Raw genomic sequence first — 16,697 nt, forward strand, 5'->3', positions numbered from 1 at the left:
TGTTAGCCAGGATGGTCTCGATCTCCTGACCTCGTGATCCGCCCGTCTCGGCCTCCCAAAGTGCTGGGATTACAGGCTTGAGCCACCGCGCCCGGCCCTAAGTGTTTTCTAATGTAACAATTTGGCCTTCAGTTCTAATTTGTTTAAAAATTTGTTCAGTTGGGTACAAATTTATTTGCAAAATGGTATTTGATGTAAAAGTTAGTATAAAAAGCAGGAAAAGTGAACATTTTTCAAAATAAGTATCTTTTCTAAAAACAGTAATATTTTGGATATAAAAATAGTGCAATAAATGCTACTCACAAGTAACTTCTCAATAAAATGAACGATTGAATAAAATTATACATCTAAATTTGCAGGCTCTCAGATCTTAGCTCCCAGAATTTCAATAGCCACACATATATACATACACATTTTCAAATTCAATGTTATCCTATTAAAAATAAGCCTGTTTTAAAAGAAGTTGTAAATGTCCATCACATCAAAAATGCATAGGTTAGCCACAGCCATTATAGCAATTTTCATATTATTCAAAAAGAAAAGATTCTAAAAAGTACAAATAAAGCACAAAGCAGATATTCAAAACAAGTCTGCATCAAAAATTCAAAAACATTTTCCACAGGAATGGCGCACTCTCAGCATTAATATACACCTACTATGTACCCACAAACATGAAAAATTAAAAATTAAAACAAATTAAAAATAAAAAATAAACTGACCATAAATATTTGAGCTGCCAGTTTCCTGGTGAGAAATCTTTGTGAAGAAATTGCAGTTAAAGTGATGCTCTGAAAAATGAGATAAAGTGCCAATTAAGAGATTATCTTTTCTTTCTGCCATGACGTGACATATGTAAGACTGCTGGCATACCCACAGAAATAGTGATGCAAGTTAACACTTGCAAAATGTCCCAGATCTGAAGAACATCCCAAGAAAATCACTGGAGAATAAGGAAAACATTTTATTGATCATCTCTACAGTACAGAGTTTCTCAATCTCGGCATTCTTGCTATTTGGGCTAAGATCATTCGTTTTTGTGATGGGTGTTGCTGTCCTCTATACTGTGGGATGTTTAGCAGCATCCTTGCCAGTAGTAAATCACCCCTCTCAAATATAACCACAAAAGTCTCTGGACACTGGCAAATGTGCCCTGGGGGGAGGTGCAAAATTCCCCCAGTGAAAAAAAAAAACACTGATAGCATAGTTTTCTTTTCTTTTCTTTTTTTTTTTTTTTTGAGACAGAGTTTCACTCTTGTTGTCCAGGCTGGAGTACAATGGCATGATCTCAGCTCACTGCACCCTCCGCCTCCCAGGTTCAACCAATTCTCCTGCCTCAGCCTCCTAAGTAGCTGGGATTACAGGCATGCACCAGCACGCCTGGCTAATTTTTTGTATTTTTAGTAGAGACGGGGTTTCACCATGTTGGCCAGGCTATTTTTGAATTTCTGACCTCAGGTGATCCACCAGCCTTGGCCTCCCAAGATAGCATACATTCACATAAACTTATTTGATCAATTGATGTGGTAAATAGGATAAAACTGTCCACAATGTTATATTCATACAGAACTCATTCTGTGAATTTTGCCTGAGTGTTGTATGTATACATTTTTTTTTCGTATTTAAGCACAATAGATTGACAAATCTGGAGTGACCGTTTCTTAGGTATAAATTTTTAAAACTCTACTAGAATGCTTCTGCTGATTATATTAAAATTTCAAGGATTCTCACCCAGAAGTTGTGATTTGGGGCTTAACCCAAAATGTTATCACTGCTTCACATGATGTAACTTATATTTTGGATAAAGGAAAACAATCTGTTTCTGCTGTTTGAAGAGAAGCTCCAAGTAATATTGCTAAGCATAGTATACCCTGAAATTCTGAAGGTTTTGATATTAGTTATCAGAAATACCTTAGATGAATATGAATCGTTTGTAACAATTATTCAGGAATGAGCTGGAAAAACTTATCCCTGGAGAGAACTGGCAATAATACGGAATATTACAGAAATACTTAATTATAAAAACCATATAAGTCATACTTTTGACCTTAAAACTTATCTTAGTCAAACATGCTAGTAAAATTAACAAAGAGAAAGTATGAGGGGACTTCAAAAAGTTCATAGAAAATACGCATTATGAAAGAACTATGCAAAAATTTCAAACGTATATTGCACCAAAATAAATTCTTACTAACTTGTTATAACCTGTCTGAACAGGATCTAATTTGAGGCACTAAGAAAGATAAGACATCATTTTGTAAAGAGCCCCTGTCAGGGAAACATGAATTCTGCTAAAACTGAAGCAAGAACAAACATCAAATTTATGGTGAAGATTGGGTGGAAGAATGGTGAAATCACTGATGCTTTATTAAAAGTTTATGAGGACAGTGCCCCAAAGATATCAACAGTTTGCAAATGAAAAACTCATTTTAAGAAGGGATGAGGGCTAGGTGTGGTGGCTCATGCCTGTAATCCCAGCACTTTGGGATGCTGAGGTGGGCACATCACCTGAGGTCAAAGGTTTGAGACCAGCCTGGCCAACATGGTGAAACCCTATCTCTACGGAAAATACAAAAATTAGCTGCGCTTGGTGGTGGGCACCTGTAATCCCAGCTACTCAGGAGGCTGAGGCGGGAGAATTGCTTGAACCAGGGAGGTGGAGGTTGCGATGAGCCGAGATCGCACCACTGCCCTCCAGTCTGGTGACAAGAGTGAAAAACTCCATTTCAAAAAAAAGAAAAAAAAAAGGAAGAAGAAGGGATGAGATGATGTTGAAGATGAAACCCACAGCAGTAGGCCATCCATATCAATTTGTGAGGAAAAAAAATTCATCTTGTTCATGCCCTGATTGAAGAGGACCAATGATTAACAGCGGAAACAATAGCCAACACCATAGACATCTCAAGTGGTTCAGCTTCCACAATTCTGACTGAAAAATTAAAGTCGAGCAAACTTTCTACCCTAAAGTTACCAAAACCATTGTACTTAGATCAGCTGCAGACAAGAGTAGAGCTTCTGAAGGAAATTTTTCACAAGTAGGACCAAGATCCTGAAGCATTTCTTCAAAGAATTGTAACAGGAGATGAAACATGGCTTTCCCAGTACTATCCTGAAGACAAAGCACAATCAAAGCAGTGGCTACCAAGAGGTGGAAGTAGTCCAGTCAAAGTAAAAGCAGACTGGTCAAGAGCGGAGGTCATGGCAACAGTGTTTTAGGATGCTCAAGGCATTTTGTTTGTTGACTTTTTAGAGAGCCAAAACTCAATTAATATCTGTTTACTAAAAGAGTATTTTGAGAAAGTTAGCCAAAGCTTTAGCAGAAAAATGACTACAATAATGCTCCTGGCTCATTCCTCTTATCAAACAAGGACAATTTTGTGAGAATCTCTATGGGAAATTATTAAGCATTCACCTTCCAGTGCTGATTTAGCTCCTTCTGACTTCTTTTTGCTTCCTAATCTTAAAAAAAAAAAAAATCTAAAGGGCACCCATTTGTCTTCAGTTAATAAAGTAAAAAAGACTGCAATGACATGGTAAAATTCCCAGGACCCTTAGTTCTTTAGAGATGGACTAAAATAGCTGGTATCATTGCTTACAAAAGTGTCTTGAGCTTGATGCTGAGAAATAAAGTTTCTATTTATTACTTTTTATCTTTTAATTTCATTTTTTCCATGAACATTTTGAAGTGCTCTCATATATGCAGCACAAAGTAGTGGTTGGTTTCACTTTAAATGCTTTAGTCTGATAAAAGTTCCAAATAAGAAAAATAAAAAAATTTTTCTACTAAGTCTGTTTAAAGTGTGTGACTGCATTGTTTAATGATAATAAATCTAGAGATCAAAATGCTTTTCAATCACTAATAAAATTATAATGTCTTCACTGACAATACAGGAATCACTCAAATTTACCAAGAAATGTGGGAAACTTTTAAGAATAACTAATAAGCATATCAAGTGGGTACAATGTGCTTACTTCAATAATACAGGACAAAATATGAAAACTATTATTTTTTCTGAATTGTTCATTTCTTTGTATAATTTTCTAATGAAGATTATTCATTTATTGCTAAATATAATCATATCATTGTATCATAATTAAATGCACAAATGAGAAAAAACAGCTTTGTTAGTCTCTACATACAAATTATTCTTTCAGAAAATGTTGTCACTGTTATTCACATTCCTACACAGGTAACATCTGAAACCTGTATTTTGGCTTCTGTAATTATTATTTGTTATTGAAGTGATAATAATCTAAAATATACCTCATTTGAAAGAGAAAAACATCCTAGACCAAACTTATTTTTAAAAATAGTTACACTATTTTGTTAGAAATATGCTAATTTGTTAGATTAGTAGCTCTCAACTGAGGATGACTTCACACCCAATAGGGCATTTAGGGATGTCTGGAGACATTTTTCATTGTCTCAACTGAGGGGAAGGTGCTACTGACATCTAGTAGCTAGAAACCAGGCATCCTGCTCAACATCCTGCAATGCACAGGACAGCCCCTCACAAAAAAGAATGATCTGCCCCCAAATGTCAATAGAGCTGAGGTTTAGAAACCCTGCTACAGATAAAATTGTTTCCCAGTTTAATCTGTGCAACAAGGCAAGAAGCACACAATTCAAAATGGTGTGAAGAGAATCCCTGTTTAGAGAGTATATAATGGTTTACCAAAGGGATTTTTCTTTTTCTTTTTCTTTTTTTTTTTTTTTTGAGATAGAGTTTCGCTTTTGTTGCCCAGGCTGGAGTGCAATGGCATGATCTCGGCTCACCCTCCACCTCCTGGGTTCAACCGATTCTCCTGCCTCAGCCTCACGAGTAGCTGGGATTACAGGCATGTACCACCACGCCCAGCTAATTTTGTAGAGACAGGGTTTCTCCATGTTGATCAGGCTGGTCTTGAACTCCTGATCTCAGGTGATCTGCCCGCCTCGGCCTCCCAAAGTGCTGGGATTACAGGCATGAGCCACTGCACCCAGCTGGGATTTTTTTTTTTCTATGGAAAGTGGAATTTAAATTACCCCTTCTTGCTATTGTTGGCACCTCACAAGGCAGGAAACACAATAGAAGGTTGAGAGGAACATGCACTTTGATATTGACTCAAAGTAATGCCTTCACTATAAAACAGGAATTACTTGACATGCTAAGAAAAACCCATCACAGAAATCAATACAGCTAAAGCTTGAGTGAATCTGAGTAACTCTTTTTCCCTCCATGTGAAAAGTAAGTGGTAGCCTGTATTGCTTAGGAAGCACTATTAAAAACCAAACTTTTAACAGTCTTAAGTAAACGTTTTCATTTTCCATAAAACTAAATGATGGCGCAGTAATATGATTGTTTACAGCTGCAAATGCCTCATCATGAACTAACTTGTTAAACTTTGAGTAAAATTTTTCTTCAATGGCTTACAGTAAAATAAACGCATTTTTAAAATTATTTCATTAAATAATGCCATGGTAGATCACTTAGTTAAATCATGTCATAGACTTGACCCAATCATCCACTGATTACATGATAAGTACACATTAATTCTAAAAAAAAAAAAAACAAAAACAAAAAAACCTACATCCCCAAATACAAACTACTTTATAATTTTACATTAGGGAGTAGCACTGTATAAGTTACTAATGTTTTGCCCCACCCAAAGGAAAGAAAAATAGAAAACTTCATGCTAGGAAGGAAAAAAAAGTTTCTTGTGTGTTTAATTTTCCTAAGTGCCCAAGATATTCTTTACATTACATGTCATCAACACTTCAGGAGAAAGGTGTCAAGTTTCTGAATGGGGTAGTGAAGAGGAGCTGAGGTAAGAAAAGGACATATGACATTCATTCCTGCTAAGAAAGAAAAGAAAATCTTGCTCATACATTTCATTTTAAAGACTTGTAAGGGGGAAAAAAGTTTCTCTAAAATTTCAAATAATACAAAACAAAACATATTAGTCATTCACTTTTTAGTATGCATTACTTTAATCAGATTGTTTTGTTCTAAGGCCAAACTAAATTTAGCCCTTTAAAGATTGGAAAATATTTGATGTTGCTGGATGTTTTGCAAACTATCAAATAATTTTGGAATGTTGAACACCTATGGGAAGGGCATACTAAGTGAGTACCATAATCCAGAGGGATGTTGTCAAAGATAGGTGAGTAAAGAGGTATTTGAATACCAGCAATAAGCCAAAAAACATCACTCCTCTTAAACACAGATATTGTGGGTTCATTTAGTGACTATTACCATGCCCTCTATTGGTGCCAGGGATGTAGGGGCTCAGGTGAAAGGATATGAAAAAGTCAGGTCTGAGTCTGGCTTCACAATGGTACCTGGGAATTTGGGGGCAAACATAACCTGCTTTTGAGTGTAATCGTGTGCTACAGAGGAATGTAGATTGGGTTTATCAAAACAAAAGGCCTGGTTATTCATTTACAACAGGCTTGGTGACCACAGAAGTTATCCCAAGTCTTTGATTATTCTACTCCATTACAAGATACTTTACAGGGTTTTAAAGATACGTTACAGGTACTTCACAGGCCAAAGCATTAACACAGACATTGCTGATTTAGTGAGCATCTGGCCTGCTTCTCTGACATGCATTTATATGGAACCCTTTCAAACAATATTCAGTGATAGTTCATATTGAATCCTTCATGTCACAAGAAAATCACTTTTTTGGTAAATTATTTTGTTTTGGTATTAGATTGGTGTTAACTTTTCTCATTTCATTGTGAAGGAAGATAAAATGTTGTCTAAAGTCATTTCTGAACTTTGTACATTCATCTCCAAACATCTGAGCATTATTATTCTGTGTGGGAGATACAGTTATGGTATAGGAAGGTATACCAGTGACAAGTGGACCAGTGTAGGGCTGGAGAGGGTGGGGAGCACTAATGGAGTCATGTTGAAGACCAGATGGGAAAGCCAGCCTCAGATAGATTCTAATTCAGATGCAGCATTTATTGAGTAATTTGGGAGCAAGTTACCTATATGGCTCACTTTTAAAATGGGGATAAAAATCTCACTCTACTACGATTTTTGTGAAGTTGACAAAGATTCTATGTGAATGCATGATGAGTTCTTAGAAACCAGTAGCAGTTAACTGAATTCAGTGCCTGACCACCACCACTCTCTTCTGCCACGTCTCAGGGTACTCTGCCACACTGGCTAAAATCCAAAGGATTCCTACTAATTCTGTCAAGGATTAATGATGTACAAGTGTCTTCCCTTGCAGAACTTCTAGTCTATCCTCATAGTTGTTGAGAATTTCTGGGAAAATCTTTGTTTCTGCAGCTTGTTTGAGGTATTTTATTTTTTCACCACCAAAAACTTTTCAGTAAAACTTATTTCTAAGTGTAGAGATATCTTCATGTCCCAAAGTTGCTAAAGGGCACCTGAAGCCTTGCTGTACAAAAATTCTAATTTCAACTTAATTTTCAATACATTCAATCCAAAGACTATTAACTCATGTGGCTATATCACTCTTCAGACAAAATAACTGGATGTTATAATCAAAACCTTCCAGAGTTACAAAAAAATCTAATTCTGCAAAAGACAATCAATGTAATAATTACAGAGGTATTATGGTGACTCATTAGAAGAGGCAAGTGTTAGAAAGGAGCTTTTTCTCTAAATAGCAGCCCTATCATCTCTGCAATTCGACTAATCCCATTACACCTACACAAGAACAAATCTTAAATTTTAATAATAAATTTCATGAAGGCTACTGAACCTGGGCAATGTTGGCACCAGCATTATGAGATCATTATAGGAAGTTCCTGAACCTGGTGCTAGAGAGGTGATTCATCAGCTCTCTCTAAGATGGTAAAGATTTTATGGATCAACATGGGAGTAGGCATTTTTCAATGTTTCAAAAGCCTGGCTTGGGTATTCAACAGTTTGACATACTTAGCTGCAGCAGCAGCCACAGTTTGTTTAGCCAGGGGCAACACGTAAGAGTGATAAATCAGAAAATGTCAAGCCATTCTTTCCCTCACCTGCCTGACTTTAAGTAATTAATGACCGCTGTTTAAATGAATTGATTAGTTTAATAATTGAAAAATTCAAGACGCTACCCTTATTTCTGTTATTTCTCCCATCTCCTTCTAACAAGTTGTTCAAGAATTGTATCTCTGTTAAAGTACAATCACGTGTCACTTAATGATGAGGATATATCCTGAGAAAAGTGTCATTAGGTGATTTCATTGTGAACATCACAGAGTGTATTTATGCAAACACCTAAGCATTATCATTCAGTGTGGCAGATATACAAAAAGTTATACACAAAAAGGTACAGAAAGGCTTACCAGTGACCTAGTGGACCATGAAGTGAACATCACAGCATGTACTTACACAAACCTACTACACACCTAGGCTAGATGGTACAGCCTATTGCTCCTGTAATACAGACCTGTACGGCATGTTACTATACTAAATACTGTAGGTAAGTGTAACACACTAGTATTCATGTATCTAAACACATCTAAACATAGAAAGGTACAGTAACAATACGGTATTATAATCTTATGAGACCACTGTTGTCTATGAGGTCCATTATTGACAGGAACATCCTTATTTGAAACCTGACTGCATATTAACAAGCAGATTCCAGCCACCATTTTACAATAACAACAACAACCACATGCACAACAGCAAAAGCTAACAATTTTTTAGCACTGACTACATGCCAGTTACTGTTATAAGCACATCTCAAGGTGCTACACCAAGCTGGTGAGGCTGGGGGATGTCAGCAATGGGGTCAAAGGATGCAAAGCCTCAGAAAGGAGGAAAACATTTGATTTTTTTTGAGATCTACTGCACAGCATGTCGAATATAGCTAATAACTGAGTACCATACATTTCATAATTACAGAGAGTAAATTTCAAATGTTCTAATCACAAAAAAGATTAAATATTTGGGATGGATATGTTAATCAGCCCGATTTAATCATTCCACATTGTATTCAAAATTCATAACATCACTTTTTACCAAATAAATACAATCATAATTTATTAATATATAATTTTAAAAATTCTGAGAGCCCGTTAGATTTCTCAAGGGTTAACGAGATGCATGTGGGTCTCACAACTCCAGAAAGCATAGCAACTATCTCCTTGGCATCTCTAAAGAAGATGGTCTTGAAAACCAGATAAACACAATCTTTTACACATCCCACAAATATTAACTGAGGGCTTCCTTTGTGCCAGGCATAGAGCTCTATGCTCTAGATGTGCTTACTCATCTAATCATCACGACACCACCATTGCTCCCATTTCACAGATATTTAATAGAAGGGTGGAGAAACTTGCTCATAGACCCCCAGTAAGAAGGTGGCAGAGTCAAAATGAAGAGAATAGATTTGGCAAATCACTTGGAGTCACTCAGTGAATGGTGTCATCATCTCGGCACCCAACTAGAAAGCTGCAGGATGCCTCTCTTCCTTTCCTCTCTATTCTCATGGCTGTTAGAATAGTGCCTGGCACATGTTCAGCACGTTAAAATAATTTTGTTGGGGCTCAGAAAACAGTATCTCAAAAGGAAGACTGCTGCTGAGCATCTTCAGAAGCAAAAGTTTCTCTCTGACCTTCTCCCGTCCTCCTGTCTCTCAGTCCCATTTTGCCCTGATGCTAGCCATAGAAACTAGAATCCCTTTCCCCCAAGATAGGTCATAAAAATCAGAACCCCTTTTCCCAAAAGTCAGTCATAAAACCTAAAAAGTTCTATGTAAAAACTGGCCATGAAGAAATGATCTGACCTACCTTGTTTGACTGTAGATCCTAAGACTCCTGTTCTAGACAGGGTCCTCCCTCACACCAAGAATGAAGAAATGCTTCTCAGAGAGGCCAAGAAGAATCTAGACAGACAGGTCTTGCTGGGTTTCCCCCACTCAGTCCATTAGCATTTAAATCAGACCCTTTCTGTCCAATCACATTTCTACATGGCTGTCCACATGTTGTTGAACCTAAGCATAAAAATGGACAATTGTCCATTTTTCCTTGTATGTTAGGTATTCATTCCAAAGCTCCCTGTGTATACAAGTTAAATAAATGTGTATGCCTTTTCTTCTATTAATCAATCTGCCTCATGCTAGTGTATTTTCAGTGACCCTTTAGGGCGCAAATGGGAAGTTTCTTCTTGACTCCCTTACAGTTAGTAAATGAAATAGGTAAAACACATGAGCCAACTGCTCGCACTAAATGAGTAAAACCATGCTTAAGATAGGCAGAATAAACACAAGGCTCTGTGAGCTGCAAAGTGAAGGCATTTAATCAGGCCCACTAACCAAATTCTCTGTGTGAATTCAAATGCTATAGATCTGTTGCTGATTTACTGTGTGTTATTCTTCTTTATTGGTTTTGGAGGTCTGAGACTATCACAAAGAGGTTCTTGTGGTCTATTCTTGGCATCTCACAACATCTCACAATGTTGTCATGGGTAAGATAACTGATAACTGTTTGTTGATTAGACTTTCCTGGGCAAATATAACTGATTACAGAGAAATCATAGCCATAACTGGCCATGTTTACTTTAAAACTGTGAAGCTATATATAAACAACTAACAAAATGGGGCATATTGCTAAATCAATGAGAGCAAAGTACCCAAGTCCAAGACTATTTTCAAATGATATGTTTACCTTCTCACACTAATCTATTCATTTTCCTTCTTTGATTAGATTGTAAAGGTTTAGATCAAGTGTGGTTCTCACAAAAACTAGACATATTACTTCCACCTAGTGACCCTCTTGCCGCTATATTTTTCCCATCATTTTCATGAACAAGCTCCTTTTAGATCCATCCCCCAGAAATATACTTTCTCTGAATAATCAAATTATTCAATCCCTTTTTGTGCATTCTGCTCAGGGCTTCCCTATGATGTCTGACTCGCTCTGGTATTTTGGGTGCTGATGAATCTTAGAGATGTACACATATATTCTGACTCATTTGCAACTTTTTTCTTGATGCAAACAAACACAAAGCAAACGAAAATGTTCTAGAGGGCACATACATTCCCTTATTCACACTGCAGGGCCACAGTGTACAGACAGCAGAAAGTCATGTGGTTTGGCTTGCTGGTAATACCAGAGATCTTCATCCCTATGCTTTGTGAAGTGGATACATCAAAGTGCCTCTCTTTCAAGATGGTTTGACTCAAGTTCATGTTGAGAAATGCATTTTAGACTAAACTTTTTTTTTTTTTTTTTTTTTTTTGAGATGGAGTCTGGCTCTGTCGCCCGGGCTGGAGTGCAGTGGCCGGATCTCAGCTCATTGCAAGCTCCGCCTCCCAGGTTTACGCCATTCTCCTGCCTCAGCCTCCCGTGTAGCTGGGACTACAGGCACCTGCCACCTCACCCAGCTAGTTTTTTGTATTTTTTAGTAGAGACGGGGTTTCACCGTGTTAGCCAGGATGGTCTCGATCTCCTGACCTCGTGATCTGCCCGTCTCGGCCTCCCAAAGTGCTGGGATTACAGGCTTGAGCCACCGCGCCCGGCTAGACTAAACTTTTTTATTTTGAGATAATTGTAGATTCACATTCATCTCTAAGAAATAATATAGAGCCATCTCCTATACTCTTCTCCCAGCTTTCCCCAGTTGTAACATCTTTCATGACTATAGTACAATGTCACAGCCAGGAAACTGACATTGATTCAACTATCTTATTTAGAATTCACAAGTTTTACATGTTCTCATTTATGTGTGAATGTGTGTATGTGTGTGTATTTAGTTATATGCAATTTTATCACATATGTATCTTTGTGTGACAACCACAATAGTCAGGACACAGAACAGTTTCATTGCCACAAGGATTCCTCATGGTACCCCTTTACAGCTATTTGCACCTTCCTCTCAACTCATCGTCTTCTTAAATCTAGCAACCACTAATCTGCTTTCCATATTCAATGAAAAGAGGATGTCCAACTGGGCAGAGGCAACATCCAGCAGGAGACAATTACACATTCATTGAAGAGGATGCTCAGATAAAGTACAGTTACCTTCTTCATTGAGAAAAGTAAGGCTATGGCATCAGTAGAAAATTATGTTCTTTATTCTTAAATAAATCCACGTAGGATGGGGCTTGATATACTTTGGCTGTGTTCCCACCCAATCTCAGCTTGAATTGTAGTTCCCATAATCCCCACATGTCATGGAAGGGACCCAGTGGGAGGTAATTGAGTCACAGGGATGGTTACCCTCATGCTGTTCTCGTGACAGTGAGTTCTCACGAGATTTGATGGTTTTATAAGGGGCTTTTGTCCCTTTTGCTCAGCAATTCTCCTTGCTGCTGCCATGTGAAGAAGGACTTGTTTACTTCCCCTTCCATCACGATTGTAAGTTTCCTGAGGCCTCCACCACCATGCTGAACTGTGAGTCAATTAAACCTCTTTCCTTTATAAATTACCCAGTCTCCAGTACATCTTTATTAGCAGCATGAAAATGGACTAATACAGGGTAGATGGTCAATCCAGCAGTAGAATGGGACGAAAATCTAGGTTAGTTAAAAATCTTTGTGCATAAGGAAAAGAACAGCATGAAAAAGTAGAAGAGATAGCCTTCTCTTTTTCTTAAATAAGACAGGAAAAAGCACCTTTTATTGTCCTTGCTGTAGTGGCAGCAGACTCATTAGTTTTCATAAAACACAATTTCTGCAATATGGTCTGTTGATAAGGTTGCTCCATCATGGGAGGACAAACTTGAGGCTGACTGTTAATGACAGAACTAGGTCTTCTCTCAAAGCCTCTAATGTGTGCTATTTCTCATGAAGAACCCCTGACACCATAAGATGCTTCAGTTAAAGCTTCTGAAATATTGCAGTGGCATAATTGACAGGTTTGTTGGTGCTATGAGTTTCTCACACATGTAAACCCTTTTGGAAAAGTTGGAGATAAAAAGATAGGGGAGAGTTTGGTTTAGAGTCACAAAGTTCCAGATACCAGCCACAGATGCCTCTGCCCAGTGTCGCTACATGTTCTTTTCTAAGAAATGCATTCAATCACTCAGTATTATGCACTGTGATTGAAAAAAAAAAAGATCTACTCACCACCATCTACCCTCCCTTACTTATCCTCCATGTGAAGCTCATGGTAGCAGCAGCTGAAGACAGAAAAGTTGTATCTGTTTTCTCACACCAGAGACATTACTTGGTGACCTGGTGAATGGCATAGGCAAGATTATCCATGTTACTGGAGGTGCTCCCTGCCACAGGGATGCAGCCATCCTTTGTCATATAGATGGAAAACTCCTTGGTTAGCTTTTCCACTTGTTCAGGCTTTAGCCTTGTGAAACAAAGCATGCCAATTTAGTCAGTCATGTGTTGTCAGATGTGCGAGGAACTCTCCTTACTGCAGTTGGAGATCAGCTGAGTCTGCATGCTAATAATGCAGTTGGCCATGATTTTCACTTCTTGCAACCATTGTTTTCACAAACCCAGGCTGTTCAGAATGGTAGAGGCAATACAGGCCCCATTGAGAGAAGGGTTGGAATACATGGGACGGATCAGGATCTTCAACTGACTCCACTCTTTTGGTTTCATTCACTGTCTTTGCAGATCACAGTGAAGGCTCCCATATGCTGACCATATAAAGCCCATGTTCTTGGCATATGACTGACAGAGACAAACATTAATGCTCCGTTCAATGAAGTTGCACAGAGCCCAGGTATCCTTGTTACCATCACCACTGGCAAAACCTTGGTAGACCATATCAAAGAATGCACAGATTCTTTTCCTTTGCCACTATTATTATTTCCTTCCGCTGCTTTGCATGAGGGTCCCAGGCATGCAGGAGAAGAGCACTTTGCTCTGGTATTTTTGAAATGTCCTCCATAGCTCCCGTGAAGTCAAAACTGCAAGTCTTGGGGTCATAGTATTAATAATCTTGTAGTTGCATGCCAGCTGCCCTGAAGATTGGTGTGTGATTTCCCCAGGGTGGTTTGGGCAGAAAGACATCTCTGTCTTCAAAAATTTTTAAAATCTTTGCATAAAACTGGCTCCACCCCTTAAGGCCCTAGTTCCAGAAATGATTCGCACAGTGACAGACTGGCCACTTTTCAACACTTTGCTCTTCTCACCCAAGGCTAGTTCTGTAGATGCCTTGCAAAATTCAGCTTGTCCCCCAATGGGCAGGTATTCCTTGTCTAAATATTTTTAATTATATTTTGAGTTCTGGGGTACACGTGCAGAATGTGCAGTTTTGTTACATAGGTATACACATGCCATGGTGGTTTGCCGTACCCATCAACCCATCACCTACATTAGGTATTTCTTCTAATGTTATCGCTCCCCTAGCCCCTTGCCCCCCAACAGGCCCTGGTGTGTGATGTTCCCCTCCCTATGTCCATGTGTTCTCATTTTTCCACTCCCACATATGAGTGAGAACATGCGATGCTTGGTTTTCTGTTCTTGTGATGGTTTGCTGAGAATGATGGTTTCCAGCTTCATCCATGTCCCTGCAAAGGACATGAACTCACCCTTTTTTATGGCTGCATAGTATTCCATGGTGTATATGTGCCACATTTTCTTTATCCAGTCTATTATTGATGGGCATCTGGGTTGGTTCCAAGTCTTTGCTATTGTCTAAATTTTTTACTGTAATCTAACTGGGTCTCTTATCATCCCGGTAGGCACCAACTCCCAGATTCATCTTTTTGCTATTGATGCCCCTCTTAAAGGCTTTGGTGACTCCCAGGATGGGATCTGGAGGTCTCATTTCCACATGGGCCCACAAGGAGCTGGCTCTGGCAGAGGTCATGGTGGGGAGGCCTAGGTAAAAGGTGGCAGCGACCCCCTAGAGGACACGGCTGGAGTGGAGCAGGGTAGGGCCATGGTGGACCTTGAGAGTGCAGTGGGTAGACACAGGACAAAGTAGAGGGCAAGAGGGCGCAGACCCAGGGGGCATGGGCTCCTGCTGAAGGTTTTGTTCTTGTTTTGTATTATAAGACCTCCACAGTGGAGTGTAAAATGAAGTCAATTCTCTGCATATTTTGAATTAAAGCTTGCACAGGTGTTTCAGTCTGCTAAACAGTTCAGCCTGGAGTATTTCAGCTTTGAATTATTCAAATAATTATTTTAAAATATTTTAATATAATTTAGCACACAGAGAATGCCTCTGTGTAAAGTGGTGGTAATTTAAAATAACTAATGATCATAATTATTGGATTCTAGTCTCCTGGGCATTTTCTACTTCATAATTTACAGGGAGCCTATGAGAGTTCAAACACACTGTATTTTTGCCAAAGGAGCCTCATGCTTTGTCTGCATTTTATGGCTTCCTTTGCACCTGGAGCAGCTATTTTAGGACTGTCTAGACAATCACCCCAGCTTTAAAGGTCTTTTCCTTTCTTTTCACATAGTCACTGAGCATGAAGGGTAACAAATAGATGATGCTGGCACTCTCTCACCAAAGATACTATTCAAATAGAGACAGGAACAAGAATGCCTTTGCTCTGGCTCACAAAATCAAGGTGCCTTAATATACAGCCCCAGACGTCTACCAATTGGCCAGGCTTTCAACCAACAAGAAGGCCTTCCAATGTCCACATCTGTGTAGTAGCTGGATCATACTTTTTGGTTGAGCTGCGTGAAATGGTTACTATTTGACCATCTTGGACATATAAAAATGGCAATTTAAGATGTTTCAATCCAAGAGATTTGGGAAAGAATTTGGGAGTGCTCTGTTTCCTTTTTCCCTCTCCAATTCCCAAGCAACATTCATCTGGGTTCTAGCAAGGACCCAGGATGTACAACTTCTGCAGGTCACTTTTGCCAGTACAGGGAAATAATGTAGCCAAGCATGATTCTGGAACATTTCATACATACGTGTCCTAGGTAATACCTAAAAGTCAGTAAGTAATATCCCAGGGAGATGTACACCGAGTCAGTTTACTTCACCCCTCACAGTCCTTTCTTTCAAGAGGTAAGAGACAGCTTTTAAGCTCTCCACAGGACTCCTACAGTCCACCTGTCCCCAGGCTCTTTAATGGGTTCTGAGACTGCATCCCAATCTCAGACCCTCCTGGGAATATTTCTACTTGGTACTCTCTGATGGCAAAATTATTTCATTTTGGAGGAAAATAATACACAAAAGTAGATATCTACAGATATATAGATGTACATTGTATATAACATACAATATTCAATTATATTATATACAACATACACTATATATGCATTTTTACATTATATACTATATATATAATATGTCACCTAGCAATGATCAGTTTTATTTGCTTCCTTATAATGTTAGATATTTATTTCTCAGCACAAGATGTGCACATATTAATTTTCTGCTAACATCATACCATTTCTACTGTGTTGTTCAAGAGCTATCTCTACCCTTTACTCTGTCCCACTTTCTCCACTGATGATATGTGTACATGAATTAGTTTGGGGGTCTGAAGTCCAAAGCATTTCTCCTGAATATAAACTGGAGCTTCAAAAACGAGAGCAGCCCAAGAAGGTTGGGCCAAGGGCTGATAAATTTCATATCGGTGCCACTCACAACTGAAAACTTTGTGCCAGGCACTGGGCTAAATGCAATGGTAGTATGGGGATACAAAGTAGATGAACACTCAGTCTCCATTTAAACAGATACAATTCTTATAGGGGAATAAAATTACAACACCAAGTGGAGCAAACACAGCACAGAACCAAGTCAACAGATGTTGTCTTAGTCCATTTTGTGTTGCTATAAATGCTGGGTAGTTAATAAACAA

At 38.6% G+C, this 16,697-nt stretch overlaps 1 protein-coding gene and 1 pseudogene across 3 annotated transcripts in view; both read right to left on the minus strand.

The window, feature by feature from the left end:
• The window catches only part of ARHGAP6 (Rho GTPase activating protein 6), a 546,930-nt gene that overhangs the window by 196,892 nt on the left and 333,341 nt on the right, over positions 1-16,697 (minus strand). The gene's annotated exons all lie outside the window — the stretch shown is intronic.
• On the minus strand, positions 13,002-14,881 carry LOC106995153 (aspartate aminotransferase, mitochondrial pseudogene; annotated as a pseudogene).

This window comes from Macaca mulatta, chromosome X (genome assembly GCF_049350105.2).
Source record: "Macaca mulatta isolate MMU2019108-1 chromosome X, T2T-MMU8v2.0, whole genome shotgun sequence".
In the NCBI taxonomy this organism is placed as follows: domain Eukaryota; kingdom Metazoa; phylum Chordata; class Mammalia; order Primates; family Cercopithecidae; genus Macaca; species Macaca mulatta.